Below are 18,958 nucleotides of genomic sequence, written 5' to 3' on the forward strand. Positions count from 1 at the left end.
GGAAGGTGTCCCTGCCCATGGCATGAAGCTTGGAACTAGGCCATCTTTAAGGTCCCTTCCAACCCAAACCATTGTATGAATCTGTGATTCTATGAAGTTTGATGATTTCCTGAGGAATATTCTGCTTGAGTAGATTATGTGAGTGCAAACACCTCTCGGTGTCATTAGGACAGAATTGTCCCATTTTCAGGCTGTAAACTGTGAATGCAAACACATTAACCTTAGGAATCATTAAGTTGCAGATGTTGGTCTTTCCTGCAGGGAATCACCAAACTAAGAAGTGTCATACCTGTCCCTTAGAATGGATGTACGTTTGATCTGAATGGTGAAGTCTGCATTTTTTTCCCCAAAAGTATGGAACTGGCTAGTGCTGTCAGGAGAAATAATGTGAATTGCAAAAGGCGGATACGAAAGGTAGGTGTTTGGGTAAGCAGCCAACACAAAACGCTGTGGTGTTCACTTCAGCTATGGAATAAACCAAAATCCTCTATTCTACAATAAGGATTTATAATAAGAAAGAGAGCACCTAAAATAAGCTTTCACACTTGGTCCTCAGAAAGGGTGATAGAGCCCTTGACTGACATCACAGTAAAATCACAGGTAAACACCATTTCCTCTCCTAAGCAAGATTCATGACATCAGGGTCATTCTGTTCTATGTCACCCACTATCGGACAGCAATTACCTTCTCATGAACCATTTCATTCATTCCATCTTCCATCCAACGGCTCCCATAAAAATTCTGTTTCTATGATGAAGATAGAGGGGGCTGTAAAAGACAAGAGAACATAGAAAGAGAAAAACAACTTGACACTGAAAATTAAGGAGGTAAATAATTTAACAATAAATTTCTGCAGAACTGAGCTGAAGTCAGAAAAAAGCCAACCTTTTACAGAGTAAAGCCAACCTTTTTGTCTGCTCTTACTACAACTAATGAAACATTAACTATAATACATAACCATTGGTGATCATATTTCATTTGATAATCCATTAGGGCCTCACATAGTTCTCTGCTTTTTCATATAAAGCATAATACTTTAAGGGGAGGGAAGCTGGCAGACAGAGGCGGAAGAGGATTTGTACTCACACTGTGTGCTGGCACAATAATGTTCTTCCTGCTGAACTAATGGCTCTTCATAGGGTTTAGGTCAAAGAGTTTAATGGAGCTTAGCTCGGGATGTCTCAGTAACTTCTTAGATTCTAAAACTAAACTACTTTAGACTTAAAATACAAATGATGATAGTCCTAATAAGAAGACACATTCCCAACTAGACTTGAGAGTGAAATATATGACAAGAATGCTAAAACAGATGATATCTTTCTACCAACTAATGCTGAAAAAGATGTCGGTTCCTTACCACAGATGAATTCACTATCTTCCTGCAGTTCTCCAAGGCAGAGGAGAAGGAGAGGATGTTTGCACTGAGAATGTTTGTAACATTTTGTTTAGCCCCTGCAATTGAAATACATATATATTTTAAAAAATACTGAGCTCTCATATCTGCATATATTTTGCTCTTTTTGTTATGCGGCAGCATGTGGAGAGAATGCAAGGATCCCCTCACCACATTGTACTCCAAGATGCAACATAAAATACCTTACTTCTATGTCAGCCACAAATGTGACATTGAAAAAAGTAAGAGGTCTCTATTAAGCAGTTTCATTTTTTCAGACTTTCCACTGTTACCTTTTTCTACCTCTCAAAAAGTTTCTCCTCATGACATAGAACTGATATTACAGACAAATCTACTTGACCGTCCAGATTTCTTTAGTAACATAAATCTTCTTCTTCCTCCTGATTTTACTGAACACTGGAGTCTCCTTATATATGTCCTACAATTGTACTTGAATCCACTAAAAATTCCCTATTAAAGATATATTGTTGTTCCCAAACAGAAATATCCTGCATTTTCTTTCAATAGAAAGAAAAATTTATTTCATCTGAAATTGGGAAGGAACGAAGAAAACTTGTAATTCTCTTTCACAAAATTGATTGGGTTTTGGTGGTTTTTTTTTTTCACCTGGGTTGGCAATATCTGTCCTGACAGATCTGTGTAGTCTCCTTGGTCAATAGATATAGATATGAAGAAGAATAGATATGAAGGATAAGGAGAGCAGCTGCCCTGACTTCAGAGAAGAGAAAGAAGTCTGTAACATACCTTACCAATTATATGTTATAGCATTTGTGCAGGAATGAAAATGCAAAAAAAATTATTCTAGACAGCTTTTGAAAATTCAGAGTGTAAGCAGGGAAAAGAAAGAGTCAGATTTTCATACTACTGGACTTTTTTTAGGCAGTTGCATCTTGGTAAAGAAGCCTAAAGTAAGGTTAAGGCCTTATCATGTTCCTCCACTAGTAGCTATCACTTTGTGCAGAGGAAGTGCCGTTGCAGTTGTGCTGTCTGGTTTGATGGAGACTAGTCAGAGCTCCAAGAGGCTGAGGTTGAAGCAATGTCCAGCAATGTGCAGCAATGCTGCAGAAGTTTGATACAGCCCTTCCACTGCTGGATGCCTCCAAAGAAGCACTGAAGAACGACTGAGCTAGGTAAAGGGAGCCCACAAGTGCTCTGATCTAAGGAAAAACTGCCTTTGCAGCCTCTTCCATGCAACACCACTGTTTAAATAGAACACACTAGTTTAGTGATTCCTGTTACTTCTCTGAGGATAGTTACTTCTCTTCTCCTTTCTATACTGCCTCATGTGTAGATCACTGCCTGACAGGTAAAAAGAGGGTCATTTTGCCATTTTACAATGTTGAGAATGAGCTGCGAGAATGTGCTGGCCACCAATCCGTGTATAGGAGGCACTGAAGGCCTGTGTGGAAAGAGGAGACACTGATAGCTGGGGTAATTATTAGCTGGAGCCCCTAATATCTAGCTAGTGCTTGTATGCTAAATTGTAAGCACAGGCTTGAGGTAGATTTTCAGGAACTCTTGAACAGGAGTGAGAGATTTTCCACTTTTTCTCTACAGGTATATGCTCAGCTTCAGGGGTGTCTTGTGCCAGCTTTCATGCACAGTCACCTAAGATCCCGCCAGCTCTTTTGTTTCTCTTGAACGTCCTCAAACAGCAACAGGGGGACTTGGAGACTGTAACATCCTTGTGAACTGCTGTGAGTAGAGAGAGAGAGCCTGATTCCCTTCTTCTTTAAAGGGTGTAAATTGGGAATGTAGTCTTTCAACTGCATCTTGAATGAAACTGCCTCATCAGCCTCATAAATCCAAGGAGAGAATTGGGTGCAAAAGGATAAACAGAAGGAAAGAGACGAGGGAAGATGGGGAAGCCCATCCTTCCAGTTCCTGCCTTAACTCCTTTCTGCGGCTAGGAACAGTTGATGAGCAGTTGATCTGCATTTTCTAAAAGGGAATTATCCACCGAGTTGGATACCAGGGTTCATTTAGTATACATAAAACCTAGAGTGAAGTTTATGCATGTAACCTTTAGAGTAAAAAAAAACCTCTTTCTCTCTCTTTGAAAATGCTGTTGTTTTGAAGGACCTCAAAAGTATGCTAGGTACATTACAGACATATTAGACTGCTGTGAGTCACATCTAAAGCAATATTTATGGCTTTGGATTTTGTTTTACTTTGTTTGGTTTTGATTTTATCTACCAGTCTATGTAGGACACAAAAGGTCTCCATAGCAGCATGATGTAAGGATACCTTGATCTTCTTGAATTAAATATTTGCTTTCAGGTTTCACTTTCAGTTGTCCATTGTGCAGGGAATCTGAAGCCCAATTTTGTGTGTGATGAGAAAACTGAGTAATTTTAATGATACAATATAGGTAGGTTCTATTCCTCCTCATGCTTTGGTTGTAAGTTATTGTCAATTTTGATAGTGTTTTCTACCACTGCTCAATTAATAGAAACAGTTCTTTAAAAATACTTAAGTTTGCCATATTTTGCTTTAGTTTGACACCTGTGTTTGTTGGGGACTTTTTCATTCCCTAGGGAAAAGAAAAAAACACATTAAAAGAGGTAAAAACCTCCTTAACTATACAGAATTTTGTACTGAGTCATCATGGTTGAGATTTCTGAAGAAAGCAACATTTTGCGGTATTGGAAATTACCATAGCTCTTGTAAACAGGTGATAAAAGTGTCTGTCTCGGTGGTTATCAGGTTGTTCATGTGCATAATTACTTCTTACAATGCACTAACCCTCTATGGCCTGACAAAATTGGTAAGGATGTTGCATTTAATTTATATTTTCAAGAATATATTTGAAGATGAGTTTTATGTGTGTGTGTGTGTGTGTGTAAATCTACCATATAGATGCAGCACTGAGATTTCCTTTCCTGAAAGCTAGAAAGAAATAAAGAAGAAAATGGTTGCTAATAGACAATAGGGACAAAAATAGGAGGGCAAAATAATAGCAAAAAAAAAAGAAAAAAAAGATATAGGGATTGGATGCTGGGAGAAAGTACTGAGCTACCTATAATACCTCCAGAAAATAGAAGAAAATATCAAGAAAGTCCATGATGCAGAAATCCATTAAAAAGTGAAAAGAATCAATTTCATTTATCAAATTAAATAAATGAAAAAAAAAACCAATGCCAGACCTAACACAGATGTTTTGCAGTATAGTGGGAAAATGAAGACATTTTCAAGCAGCAAGGCTTGCAAGTCATTGTCTTGAAATGCTTAGATCAGGTGGCACTCTCTGTTAGAAAAGTAAGCTCTGTAATGATATTGATTGCTTCCAAGGCCATATTAGAGATGAAGACAAGTCCCAGGAGACAGGTTGTTGTCACCTTGACCTTGGGTCGGAGCTGGACCACTGACCCCCGACACTCAGGACTTCTGCATTGCATCGTGATATCTTTCATGCCTACAGACAAAGTCAACAGGGGACATGTGTCGATGTGGCCCTTGCCAAATCAGAATTGACTGGCCTGTAGGAAGCTGGAGAGCAGCGGGAAATGTGGGTTAAAGTATGTCAATAATGTTTCACAAGAACAATTTCTCCCAAGAATTGTAGCTGTTGGAATGTTTTGACATTTATTCGGTAGAGAAATGTAGCATGTTTTGTGAAGCACTTCAAGAGAGCTGCTGCTAACTGCCGTGGTGTATTGATCTTCCTGTTAAATTGCATGGGCACACTTGGGAGATCATTGAGATTCAGGCAACAGGACAGAAAGGATCGGCTGCACCCGATGGTCACTAATGGTAATTGGTTTCGATCCTTGCACTTGAAGAAGCCGTGATTTACTTGGTTCACAGATGAATTGTAGACACTAAATATTTTGAAAAGAAAATATACCGTGATTTCTTTTTCTCATGTCATTTACAAATTATTGCCTCCACTTCGAATGTTTCATATAAAGTATAGAAATCCACATGACTCAATGTAAGAACATGCTAAGCAAAATTTCAAGGAATTCCCCGTTATCTGTAAAGCTTGTATTAGTGCAGAGCAAAAGAACTTTCTGATCCTAGTATAAATGAGTTAATTAAAAAATTATAAAAAAATTTAGCAGGATCTTAAGATTCCATCAACACTCTTAAGCCTCCCTATCATCACAATAGATCTTTTTTACACTATGCACATTCTTCTCTCTATCCCATTTGGTGGTGTATCATCACAGTCTTAACATAATGAATGTTAAAAAGAAGTGTATTGAAGGCAACTACAAAAGTAGAACAATGTAGGTAGGTATGGCTGGCAATGTGATATTGCAGTAGATTATACTGGGATAAAGAATCTGATGTGAAAATTGGATACTAACATTAATATCAGAGTAAATTATTGCTACAATACAGGAGCTGATATAAAAATTGGAGTATACTTCCAAAAATGAATGTGATGATAATGCTGCCAAAATTCATGCCACACATGATTTTCAAAGCTGATTTTAAAGGGCTTCTGTAGCTTTCTGCTTTATACAAGATACTTTGCTAAGTATATGTACGTAATTACATGAAAGCAAAAACATTCAGTAAATGAAGGCTGCTTTAATACAAAGAAATTCATCTATACTAAGATTCTGGGAAGGAACCAGTTCTGTACTTCTTTTAATCTGTTTCAAGTACATGTGTCCTTTATGATACATACTACATTCCTACGGGTTTTTAAACGACAAAAGGGTTTTCAGGTTTTGTTTTGTGGTTTTTTTCCCTTCAATGGAGAGGTCAGCAGTTTCTACAAACAGCTTAGTTTCATGCATAAACTTGCATAAAATATCCATAAAATCTATATAGCACCTTGACAAATAGAAAATAGCACAATATAAGGTAAAAACCTATATTGTTTCTTTGTTAACTGAGATCAAAATTATGCTTATCTGTATACTTTTGGTTAAAATGACTGTAAATAGATTCCAAATTCAATTACAGCTAAATCATGCATTGTACAATTTGTATCATCCAGAACTAAAATAGATAAAATAGAGAAAAATGAATGTCTGAATGCTACTGAAGGTTCAGTATAACAGCAATATGGCATTTTCAATTGCTGTACAAGTCTCAAATTTCTGAAATATTTACAAACCTTAGATAATGACAACCTCAGGAGAAAATCAAGAAAACAGACGGTATACAGGAGATAGCCTGAGGCAACCAGTGATGAGGTCAGATCTATACAGTATGTGTGCTTTACATGAAAAACGCTCTACTAAAAAGTCTTTGCGTACTGCGTAGAGCTTTGGGATGTAGCAGGTATTCACTAGGGGAAGGTAAGGATTATTTACTAGGATCAGTAACATGGAATTCAATATTAAAACCGACAAAGGTTATCATCTATTACACATTAAATTCGCCACAGTTGTTTGACAACTCTCATAGCAACAGATTCCATCCTTAACAATTCAAAGCAATCTTTCAGATTAAAGTTCATGTGATCACTTTAAAGAACTATTCATTGTTAACCAAGCAATATTGCTTCGGGCATCATGTTTGTCTTTCACTTCAGGCTATTTGGTTGATTGCAGAAAATGCTGAGTTTCTCTGTGTGTGTGTGTGCGGAGCTGTGTGCCTGCTAGGTGGAAGTGACAGGTGAGGCAGTGGGGAAAGGGGGATATGGGAACTGATTGAATAGACTCTGCAACAGTGATAAATAAAGTCCCACTGGCTGACTGTTTTGGTGGGTAGGATGAGAAGTATATTCTGCCTTAATAATTGCACAATTTAATTTTTCAGGATATTAACCAATGATGGTGTCTTTGAAATACAAAATATTTCTTTAGAACACCTAATTCTACATGTATAAATAATATATACACATTCATATGTGCTTCTAACATTGCCCATATCTTGATCATGTAGTACTTTACATATTTTCTAGTCAGAGCTGTTACTCAAAGAAAGGTACTTCTCAGAGGGATTAAGAAAACCCAATTCCAACATTTCACGGCATAGAAAACCTTTTTTTTCTCCCCAGTTGTTCAGCATCTGCTCCAGCCATGTCTTATTCTTGATCTAACTATACTCCAAAGGTCTAACAGATGCAATACCCACAACAATAACATTATAGAGAGGAAAGACTGAAGATGCTGAGACTGTTACATGCTCTGACATCACTGTTGGAGACCTCAGAATATTTACTCAAGTGACCTAACACCTGTGACAGTGTTCAGCATCCTCAAAAAAGTTTGTCCATTTGAGGAAAGCTTTCATTCTACAATGCTGCCCTAACATCTAACCAGGTGCTGGATCCAAGATCAAGGTGGGAAACTGCTTGCTATCAGTCAGTGGAAGTGGCCCATCTATTAGGTTTGTGCAGATAACAGTAGTAACCACTGCCATCAGCACTGAAGGCAACACAAGTGCTAGAACAAATCCTCTATCGATGATCGATGTCCATTAAGAGTCCTGCTTGCAGGTCACAACATGACCCTTAAATAGGAATGAAAGATAAATAAGTCATACTGCAGCCTTGTAAACACTGGAAGTGGCTGTCTCATCAAGATCTCTTCAAGAAACAAGGTTGAAACCCTATGGCAGTGTCTGAAGTAACTTGTATTTCTTGACTTAAAGAAATTCTGCATTCAGAAACCATCTTTAACAATAATTTTTTCATTAGAAAATGTCAATTTGTTTGAAGTGGAACTGCGTGTAGGAAAAAAGTTGTTTTGAACAACTTTCTGATTCAAAAGTCTTAGACACAAAGACTTTTTAAGTGGTCAAATATCCCATTTAGACATTTTTAATAAAAAGTTCCAAATTTGGCTCCTGTTCAAAATAATCTTCCATTAGACACTGTGCTGAATAAGAACTGTTTATAACCAACTAAACCCTAAAAAAATGCTGTGAAATTACTGGCATTGTACTTGGTATTTTACCCAACCACATTTTTCCCCACAGTTCATGACTTTGCATAAGTTCCTCAATCCTGAGAGAAACCAGCCATTGGAAATTCGTACTGTTGGGTTAATACTGTGTTACTCAGCTATCCCTACCATGATGGTTTCCAGGAGAAAAGATTTCATTAGGAAAGCCCTCATATTTTTATTTTGGAAGGTTACTCACAAAATCATCTTTTTCTTCTGTCCTTCTCAACATTTTTAGTTGTAGTTTCTGAGATCTGAGAAAGGGTGATCTTATTTCAGAATTAAGTGAAACATCAAAAATGAATACTAAGCACAACTTTTTGAATCTTTGCCATCTGCTTAAAGTGTGCAAAATAGATATCTGCCTCATAATCTTCCAGAGTGTTTACTTCTAGTTAAAGATATTCTTACAGTGAGAACTCTTTAAACATGAGAAAATTAAATAATAACAATTCATTACTACTAAAGCATCATGATGTGTACTTATTTTACTCTTTCCTCCTTTAGACTAGGCAAAATAGACAAGGAAGCTGCTGACCTTGCCCTCTAGAAATGTTTTCTAATTGTCAAAATCATTCTAGAAGAATTAAGTTTTGTTATTTTGTTGTTGGTTGGGTTTTTTTTTTTTTTTTTTTTTTTTTGGTATTTATTTTCAATAGGATGGTGTTTTATTTTAATGATGCTTTGAAATTCTTTTTTAGCCAAAAAGAAATCCTGTTAACTGTGGAATAAAATTCAAATCCTGATGATAATATCCTTGACAAGTCTATGCTTCTCCGGAGTAAATGAGATTTTACTGTGTTTTCTTTCATTTTCTCTTTTCATATTTCAGAAGAATGAAAAATAGTTTCTAATGAATCACTGATCCTTCTTTTTCCCCCCTTGTTATATTATTACCCTTACTAAGAAATATTCCCATAAATGTATATCTTCTTTTTCATATCTTCCTAGGAAAGAAAAAAGCATTTTACAAAGATTTCTACGGTCATCTTTTCAGTTTGAATTACTGCCTGTTTTCACAATATGCAGATTAATTCATGACATTTGGATTTTATTCTTTAAGCTTCTTTAAAGTGCACCTATTTATTTCATATGTGTGTATGTGTTCTAGCACAAACTCTATCTAAAATAAATAAATACACATCAATAAAGCTAAAAGTAGAAAGATGCTTTGTATCAAAGAGCTCAGCACGGAGTGGCAGCAGTGCAGTAGGTATGACAGAAGGATAGCAACAAAGGAGAAACTCATGGCTCTAGTTAACAAAAACATGCAGTTGTACACGTGTGAGTGCATAAGTCAAATATCATAAATACCTTTCACGTTCTTTTGAGAAATGCAGGTCATTTAATAGCTCAACTGGGTACAATGCTCACACCCTCAGGAGCCCCAGGCAAAAGCTTCCAAATAAGTGAGCAGTATTCAGTCTGCTAGAGGAGTGAGGCTTTTCTGGTCAATGTTTTTGGATTTAGCTGAAGAAAATGTTGCCAGTCAAGAAGTAATGAGATGTATCTGTAATTAGAGATCTCAGAATCATAAACTGAGGCTGTTTAAAGCTTAGATGAACAAAAATAAAGACAGAGCAGGTAGCTCAGTATGCAAGGAATTTCTGTATGTGTAATTTTTTGGGTTTTTTTGAAGAGAGTACAGAGGAAGTCTCAGTAAGGGTTTATTACAAATATTACCCTTGTGGGTTGTGTCTTCATGGATAATTTTGTCTATAATACTACAGAAGGGAAGGAGACAAGAAACAAATACAGGTAAGAAGGATCTTCTAATACCTCCAACCTAGCTGCAGGCACAGGGAGTACTCGCTATTCTCTTAACTTATGAGCATGGATAAAACGTTGCTGTTTTACAGGCAATGCTGAAGGACGTTCTCTTGTGACCATTGTCAGGCTTGTGGTAACAACAAAGACACCACTGTCATAATGTTGTCACACAGAGCTCCTAAAGATGTGCATTAAAACTCCTAAAAGGAGTGTGCAGGGTGTGTGAGCTCCTTCTCATTCTCTAGCAGAGAGAGATACAATGACTATAGGATACAGTATATTGTATACTGTGAAAAAACTATACCATTTTCTCCAGGCTCCTAGACTCAAAATCTCCCCTTGTGGTGATAGATTGCTCTGCATGCTCTGTATGTTTCCATTAATTACTTCCTGCAAGATCTGGACAGATAGATTGCTCACTACAAAACATGGAATGAAAATGTGACTTCCCAACAGAATGGCTTAAAATAGTTATTCTAAATTGTCATGTCCAAAGCACTCCCTTTCAAGGGAAAAGAGATTTCTAGAGCAAAGGACAAGGGGAAACCCATACAACCTTTTTTTCTAACTCCCATCATTAATACTGCTATGCAGAGAATTTTATGGTTTTGGTTTTTTTTAACTGTAAGCTTCCTGATAAGACTAAGGTATGTGAAGATGGCAGATGAGCTCTGACAGTGTCTTCAAAATTCATATATTTGATATTGTTAATGCTATTCCTAGATGCTTTCAGTACTACTGATTTCATAAGTTCTATTCTCTTTATTCATTATGGGCAATTCTTGCTCCAATTTTATCTTCTGTTGAATATTTTGTTCTTATTTTTAACAGTACACATGTGCCTAGAGGAAAGAAAGAGTACAAGGGGTTTTGACGGATTTCTTGAGATGAATAGTCACCCTTCATGATACATTGTTACCTTTTGTGAAGAATTTAGCCTAAAGTTGATGCAATTTACTTTCCTAGGCTCTGAAAAGGAACACTCCAACAATACTGTTTAATTAATAATGGGGTTATGGATAAGGAATTCATATTTAGCTTCATTTTAAGGATGTTAATATTTGAAAGACTTTAGAATAATTTTCTTACTAGATTGTCAAAATGTGGCCTTTAATCTATGACTATTCCCTAAAATGGTACCACTAACATGGGAAAAAAAACCCAGCTGAAAAAACATTAATATTTATGAGCAATCTATTGGGCAAACACTACAGGAAATTGGTATCACTGAATATATTTGTACCATACACGTGACCCAGCCTTTCCCCACCCCTAGTTAGTCAGAGAACAAGAAAAACTTCTGAATTCAGTTTTTATTGTGTCTATTTACAGTATTTATATCTTGCTCAGTCTTAAGACAACATAGAAGGCAGTTCCCCTAATGGAAAATTTATGTGCAATTTTTGGAAGCAGGAGAGTTTGTATGAATTTCTGAAGCAATAGTGATTTTAGTGGAAGCAGACCTCTGCAGGAAACATTTGAAAATTCTGCCCTGATGCTCTTGGATAGGAACAGGTAAATAAATACCGTCTGCATGCACAAATATCTCCAAAGAAAATGTAATTTATCTATTGCTCTGACTTGGATTAACTCATGATATTGGTGGAAAGATGACAGAGCTAATAATATTGTATTTTTATATATAAACACATAGAAGAAAAATGGATGATAAAAGAGAATTCAGTTCAAAGGAAAAGACATGCTGACTTTGATGTTTCCCACAGGTGCAGATCCATTTACCACAACGGGCCTTTCTGAAGGGTTTCTGTATTACTTAGACTTCCAGCATCAGGATATTTTTTCAGTAGAAACCATTCCGATTGGAGTACTGAATCTTGATATTGTTTTAATATCTATTTAGCAAGAACAGGATTCTCTGATCAATTGATATAGCTAGTGATCCTTTTATCCATGTCTATCTGGGACAAGTTCAGCAATTTTAAGGGGTGTAACTTATCCATAAATTGTTCATGTGAGGATCAGAGAAGAAGAAGCTCAAGTTCATATACACACACATATATAAAAATATTTATATATGATTATACACATATATGTCAGAATACACATACTTGTTCACATATCAGTGGATCAGAAGGGGGGTACTCAGAAAATGATTGGTAAGGAAGAGGTATGAAAGTGCACATTTAAACTTCCATTATCTCTCGGACACATACACATCTGCATCCCTTGTATCAAAGAATCTTTAGGCATCTAAGTACATGTGTTACCCCATAAACCCCATATCTCATGGACTAACAGCATGAATGTACTTTTAGGCTTTCCCTGAGTGCTCACACAGTGGAAAACAGCTTCTGGGCTGCAGGTAACCTGTCCCACTTGGGACAATAAGGAAAAACCTGTAGCTTGTGACTGTGCTGGAGGGTATATACACATGGAGTCTGGAAAGATCTCAGAGCTGTGAAGATCCCTGTCTGAAGTTCCTGTCTCCAAAAGCAAATGCCTCACCAGGCAGTGTGGCCTGATCCATGTTCCACCACTCATGTTCTCCATGTGCTCCATCCCTCATCTACAGGAACCCTTGCTACAAACTGGAAGAGTTTCTCAACAAGGAGGCTGGGAACCATCTTTGTAGGAGGGGGAGGAGACTATTCCAGGAGACATGCGCAAGGGAACCAGTTCATGACAGTGAGCTGAAACATGACCCTATGGATGAAAGAAGGACATGACAAATATAAAAAAGAATGCTTTTCTCATGTCCTTGAGGATATGATGGTGATAACCTGATGTGGTTGCAGAGCTGAAGGTTTTCTCTCAGTGCAGAGCACCAACTCTTCATGGACTTCCATCATTCTCTTCCACATCTTGAGCTTGGGAAGATGTGCACTTTGCCTGGGAATTGTGCCCAATATGTAGGAAGCTATCTGACACCTAAGCTTCTTTTTGTGGCAGAGCTATTTGCACCACCAGTTGCTCTGAAATTTTGGGATAAAGCCTCTTCTGTGCAGAAAGGTTTACCTTTTTGTATATTTACACCTACAGGTTTTAATCAAGTTGCTGAGGAATGTCCTATGTACATATGCAACAGTGACTGAGCGCTTTCAGAACTGAACGTTTTCTCATCTTTGTTGACATTTTCACCCCATTTAGACCTTTTGTCTTGTGCAGCCACACCCCAGTTGTGGTTCTGTGCAGTCCCTATTGCTGCAGAAAGGACTTACAGCTGTCTCTGAGTCACCCAAAACCACTCCTCTGTGTTCTTCTGTTTGATTAACTGGTGAAGGAAGTTGTACTACCTAAAGGCTTCTGAACATTTCTGCTCTTCTTTATACCCCTCCAGCCTCACAAGTGTCAGCAATCACAGCATGCTTATCCACAGCTTGCAAATCTTTCACACAGATGCAGTGTGTTGGGCTTAAGGGATGTTTTTCTGGAGCAAATGAAATGCACATGCTGAAATGTGTTTGTTAAGGGTGATGCAAGGTTTTGGGGATCAGAGGGTTTGTGAGGTGATGCATGAAATGCAGTGTGGACATAGGCTGCTGCTCAGGTACCTAAAATGCCTAATTGCTTTTATTGGAACAGCTTTAATGAAAACTCAAAAAATTGAATTTTGAATTTAATTTTTGAAAACAATTTTTTATTCTTTTAAAAATATTTAAATCTCCTTGGAAAATTATCATTTCAAACCAATCACTTTTATGTTTAGCCCTTGGAGAACGAACTTAGCTTGAATTGGCTCTGCTACCCTCTCTAAGCCTGGGTCTTTACCCCTTATATGACAGTAAGATAGTGGTTAGTTAATGTATGGCGAAATGTCAGACAATGCATGTGTATATCCATAAGCAGAGACAGAACTGTTAAAAGGGAAAAAGAATAATGAACAATAAATGAAAGCCCAGAGCACTAAATTCTGCACTTTTACTTACAATAATTAATGTATTACCTCAGAGATAGATTAACTGTTCCATTAGACCCCGCATATACTTGGGTGTCATTATCATCAGTGTAAAAGAAAAAGTCTGGCCTGAAACACTATTTTTTTTGTTTAAACAAACGAACAAAAAAAGCATATCCATATCACAGTGTTGCACATGGAAACAAACACAAGTGTATCTGTTACCTCTCTCTTTTTTTAATATGTATTTTCTCTGCTCATTCCTCTTTCACACACTTTTTGAAACAGAGACTCTGTTTTTGCCTTTCATTCAACTCAGCTTTTAGAGGAGATTTCAGAAGTAAATGGAAATGTAGTGTATTAAAAACAAAGTCTAGTTATAGGAAAGATAAAACGTAAGTACTGCTTGCCAAAATTGTTGTGAAGAATTAAGTGTGTAAATGTATTCCACTACTTGCATATGTATGATTTCTTAATATGGCAATACCTAGCCATTGATACTGGAGTGTCAACCACTGTAGTAAATAAAAAAAAAAAAAAAAAAAAGGAGTAGAGCAGCAACAACCCTTTAATAACTTTTCAAATACAACAATAGCAACAATAAAAAGGAAGAAATTACATTTCTATTTCTTTTCTCCACAGCAGAGATAGCTGGCAGTAGCTCAGGCTGAGCAAAGGACTGTCTTCCATTTGGACATATAATCCCCGCATTCCCTGTCAAGAACAAGGTAAATATCTAGTCATATATTATTGGTGTCACTATATCCCAATATAGCTAAAATATTGTCAGTGTACTAGATATTTAATTAATATAGAACCACATTTTTGTGCTATTCCATGGTGTCAGTCCAAATGAAATTCACAAAATCAATGTAAAATTTGAAACAGCAAGCCTAGTGAAAATATGGGTCAGATTTAACACATCTGGGAACAGGGAATATCAGAAAGTAAATAAACTACTGTATGAAGTGAATCCCATTAGTGGGGATAATGTTTGGGAAACTTTGTGGAAGCACTGAGTTTAGAACTTATTTATTGAGACTTTAGGAGCCAAAGGACACAAAACTTAGATTTGCAATATACTTGGATATGAAGAAATCTTCAATCAATCAGAACACAAACATGAACTGAATTGTAAACACCTTTCTTTGAATACTTCAGCTCGCTGATTTATTTTCTGTTTTGTACCTGCAAGTCACTAAACTAGGCCCTGAACCCTCCTAACAGATGGGAGTTTGCAACTGACACTGCTTTCCTTTCCCTCATTTCTCTGATCACAGAGACAGCTTTTCAGTGACACCATCAGCCAGTGAGCAAAAGATTTTGGTAGCGAGCCTGGATCTGGATGTTTTTACTTTTAACCAGCACTACATTATTCTCAAGAAGGTCCTACAGTCTTGGTGGGAGAAAATGTTGCACAATGACAACTCATTAGAATGGAGCATTTGCTGGCATTGCCCAGTTGTCAAAATCACCAGAAACTTGTAGCAAATATGATGAGTGTATTTTTGTTCCTCAAAAGGGGAAGAAAAAGGACTGCTCATATTTATGACTTTCTGCAGTCTCAAGCAAGATACTTCATAAAAAATGAATATCCTTAATATGCGAGATGGTGAGAAAAGAGACTGATTTTTGAATTTTTGAAATTCAGATAAAAACCAATTTATACATCCAGAACCAGTATACTATGTAGTACAGTTTTTCTTCTCTCAAATATAAGGGCAACTTAATTCATGAAATATCCACTATTCTAAAGTATTCCAAGTTAGTGAATCAGCTACTTATCAGTGGAGCCTGAATAAAAAGTGACAAGATTAGTTGACATCACAAGACATTATCTGCAAACTGTAGAGAATGTAGCTCTTAACGATATGTGTCATTAACTTTTGTCAGTCATCTCTTCTACTGCCACCTTTATTATGGAATCATAGTCTCATAAAACAAACATTCTATCCCAGTTCCAGCAATTATAACCTCTTAATAAGGAATTCCTATAACATTCTACTATAAAACTGCAATAGAAATTCCTGGCTCCAAACTTTACTCAATATAATCATAACTACTTTTTGTTTATAACTTGCTGCTGTGTGTTCCTGAAATACTTGGCTTTGGGTGGTGATAGTTATGTGACTGCACTGTATATAGTTCAAGGTCTTAGAATACTGATGGTACTGAGTTACCCAGGAAGAAAATAGGAAGAGATAATACTGTTATGTTTGTTGCCTAATATAGCACAGGCATATTTATTACATTAATTAACTTTGCAGAGTTTAATAGAATTTTATTTGGAAAGTTACACTTTTTTCTACTTTCAGAGCTATAACAGTATTTACGTTTGCAGATTAGAAAACAAGAACAGTTTGTCTGGATTTGATTCAAGTCTTTATAATCCTGTTATACATGTTTTTCTCCCCTGCGTTCATAAAAAGCTGCAAGTTGATAAACATCACTTACTTGGCACAGATCAGCCATTTTCCAGGCCATATACCTGAGAAAAGTACAAGCCACAAGCCAAGTGCAGCAGGTATTTTAGTTCTTAAAATGGAATATGTGTCTCCAACCTCCTCTAATCAAAACCGAACAACATCCCTTGCTATGTGTATTGGGTTTAATACCATATGGTAGCTGATTGGGAAAGTGGTAAACTTCTGGAAGTTCATCAGCACAACCCCTAAGCAGCTCTGGTCAGCTCCATGGGATGAAACAGGGGAGCTCTGCTGTAGTACTCCCAGCACTTCATCTACTCGATACCCTCAAACTTTGAATGTTTGTGCTGGGAACACAGAAGGCATGAAAAGATTATCTATAAGATGCTGGTGGCTTATTTTCTTCATGGAACAAGTTGCCCAGCCATGTCTTTTTTCTTTTGATGCTTGTTGACAAAAACTAATACACAAAGCAGACAGAGGTATCTCTATTTCTGGCACTCTCAGCACAAGCATGATGAAAGGGTGTTTAAGAGGCATCTAAGACAGTTATTTTAAACAACAGAACTACAAGTGGACATTTCTGTGCCTGTCATGTTACCTAGGGCTTTAAACTAACTTGAAATATCAATTTCCATGTACTGAAGAGAAACTGAGAGTGTCCATTATGCCAGCTTGCAGAAAAAAATGGGGTTTTAAAATTAAAATACATTGCAAATACTATAAGCTCTCTTTTCACTTCTTCCACAAATTACTCACTCAGACATATAATGAATTGGATGGAAACTACTCATGTATGATGTTCTATAGGGAATATATTGTCCAGTAGGATTTATCAGCTGATGGCATAGTGTGTAACGTCATATCTTAGATAATGTACCACTGGCTAAAATTTCTGATGCTGAGCACTTACATGCCTTACTGTGTCCTTCTCCACTGTTCACTTGAAGAACTAGTGTGGCAAAGATTTACTGAATACCTAGATTCTGTGTGCTCAGTAGGAGATGCTTTTCTATCCCCTGCTCCAAGCCTCCAAACTAATTTGCGAGTGTGAATCACTCCTGATCTACTGTTTCTCAGATTTCTGGACAGTGTAAAATATCAGTCTCAAAGCATCTGCATCTCTAAACTCTAAATACCAAACTTTTCTTAATTAACTTTCATTACCTCACTGCTTAAATTGATACTGAAAGAGGGAATATAAAAGCTAGGGAACTGTTCATAACATAAATCAACATACTTTCTGTACTGAACACCTTCTGTTAAAGCTCACATTCTGTACTTAGAGACTTAAGCATTTTTAGTCTTCTTTCAGGACAAATTTCATGAAAATAGATAGAGTGACATTTAAACTTCTAAAATCATTAATCTACATTTTAACCAGTTGAAGTTTCACTTCTCTTCTGTTTGTCTTCTCTTTTAGTTTCAGTTCTCAAGGTCATATTCATCGGTTTCCAAAGGCTTGGCTTTTTGTGCAGCAAGTTAGATGGAGAGCTAAATGATTATTTTGTAGTAAGAAGATGAAAGTTAGATGCACCTTGACATATCACTCAGGGTATAATTCAGCAGTGAATTCATATCATCAGGATATATCTACTTTAGAAACTAAACAGTTAACCTAATCATCTCTTTTTATTGCTAATTTAGAAAAGCTTTTTTTCCTAAGTACACTCTCACTTTTCTGAATTCACTGCATGTGACCTGCATCTTTTGTCCCTTGCACCATTACCAGCAGCTAATCCCTCTTATTTATTGATAATTGGACAAAACTGAACAACATGCCAAGTCCTGAAAACTGAACACCACTAAGACCTCTATTCAGGTTTTCCCCCAAAACCACATTAGTTTCCAAGTTCACTTCCTTTGTGGAATATCAATGGGAAAAGAGTTTGCAATTCTCTCATGGGTTAGGAATTCCACTAATTCTAACCTGCACATTGCATAACTGTGTGAGATGTAGGAATACGATGTACTGGGGCTCAAAAATGAACACAGGAATGGGAAAGTGAGAACTCATTTAATGTTTTGTTAATCAGTTTGGAACTTGCCATGTTTCCTTGAAAACAAATGTTCATTGTTAGAGTCATATTGGTCAATAGGTAAGTGGTGATTAAGCAATCAGTATTTGTGAAATGTGGCCCAGTTCTTAAAGTTTGAATCACATTTTTCAACATTATTGTTTTTGTCAAACACAACCTGAATTACTAATGCTTTGTCAAACAATCATCACAACATATTCAAGGTAATGTCGAACTCCTTACAACCATGTGTCACTGGCAAGCATGTTTCTCTACAGGTTTGTGTAGGTCAATTGCTTGGTGCACAGTACATGGGTAGACACTCGGTAGAAAAACATAAAAACAAACAAAACCTTTTGAAAAAAATCGGAGTTATCATCAGTTTTCAAGCCTCCTAAATAAGAACTCCCCATGGGAAAGATTGCAATTTAGAAGCAGTAGCAACAGCGAGCCGTGCTGAACTTCCCCCTTCAGAAAAATTTTCTTTTATGCTTTTCTTGATTTGCCCCATCTCTGTACAGCCTTTCAAATACCCAGCTATACTGATCTAAAGACTAAAGATGAAGCCATAAGCCTCCCCTTGCAGAAACCAGGGAAGAGAATAGAATTCCTGTGTGGCATTT

The 18,958-nt window shown here is 36.8% G+C and overlaps 1 long non-coding RNA gene across 1 annotated transcript in view; it reads right to left on the reverse strand.

Annotated features, from left to right (window-relative positions):
* Positions 1 to 9,658, reverse strand: part of LOC125321614 — a 24,940-nt gene extending 15,282 nt beyond the window's left edge. The window contains exons 1-3 of the long non-coding RNA XR_007201610.1: positions 9,580 to 9,658; positions 1,358 to 1,452; positions 685 to 768 (exon numbers count right to left, since the gene is read on the reverse strand). This is a non-coding gene — a long non-coding RNA (uncharacterized LOC125321614). The remainder of the gene's footprint in view (positions 1 to 684; positions 769 to 1,357; positions 1,453 to 9,579) is intronic.
* Positions 9,659 to 18,958: the final 9,300 nt, after the last annotated feature.

The sequence above is a fragment of the Corvus hawaiiensis genome, chromosome 2 (assembly GCF_020740725.1).
Source record: "Corvus hawaiiensis isolate bCorHaw1 chromosome 2, bCorHaw1.pri.cur, whole genome shotgun sequence".
Lineage (NCBI taxonomy): Eukaryota > Metazoa > Chordata > Aves > Passeriformes > Corvidae > Corvus > Corvus hawaiiensis.